This window comes from Halyomorpha halys, unplaced genomic scaffold (genome assembly GCF_000696795.3).
Source record: "Halyomorpha halys isolate HHAL.00 unplaced genomic scaffold, Hhal_1.1 Scaffold211.1, whole genome shotgun sequence".
In the NCBI taxonomy this organism is placed as follows: Eukaryota; Metazoa; Arthropoda; class Insecta; order Hemiptera; family Pentatomidae; genus Halyomorpha; species Halyomorpha halys.
Genome location: NW_027105462.1, coordinates 457,825 through 458,639, shown reverse-complemented (window position 1 = coordinate 458,639; position 815 = coordinate 457,825).

Below are 815 nucleotides of genomic sequence, written 5' to 3'. Positions count from 1 at the left end.
GCCAGTTACGACGGCAAAAAAAAAGTGGACTGTCGGGAGGAGTGGGTCAAGTTGGCGCCAAAAAACCTGTGACGTCAAAGCGGGAAGATCGATTCCTTCAAGTGTACTTGGCTAGGCTGCAGTCAAAACCGACCTCTTTGGTCATATATCTCTTTGGCGTACGACTAGATCTTTGTGTACTACGATCGTAGTATTTGTCGAGTCGCTTATGTTTATTATTATAGATTAATTCCTTTTGAATATCATTGAGGAGTTCACCGAAAGAATGATTTTAGTCCACTATTTGTGGAAATTGTAATTATGGAATATTTTGATAGGAATAAAAATTATTATCCGTGGAATCACCACAGTCAACCAACGTAGGCCGAAATCGAACCAACGTCCCTACAAGGTATCTAAAGTGATGCCTCAACTGTCACCTACTATGGCTTCAACCAGATGGAAAAAGTTAGTTAAAGTTGCCATGGATACGATATTTATTTATCAATGGTTCATTCATGAATAAGAGTCGTATCCATGGCAAATTTAAGTTTAGTTTTATCCATAGCTAATTTAAGCCCATTTCTGGCATCAGCTTAGTGCTCTTTCCACTTATTTATGTATTATTTGAGAATTACCCATAAACTTATATTGATACTCTCTCTATTTTAAATAATTTTCCCGAAGTTCGGATTCAATATTTTTTTATTTAATATTTATTATTTGATACCATTACAATCTGCCACAAACTTGGGCAATGAGTAATAGTGGTAATTGTACACATTCATACAAAAAATAAGAAAAAAAATAGTAATAATAAGTAAATAAACATAAAA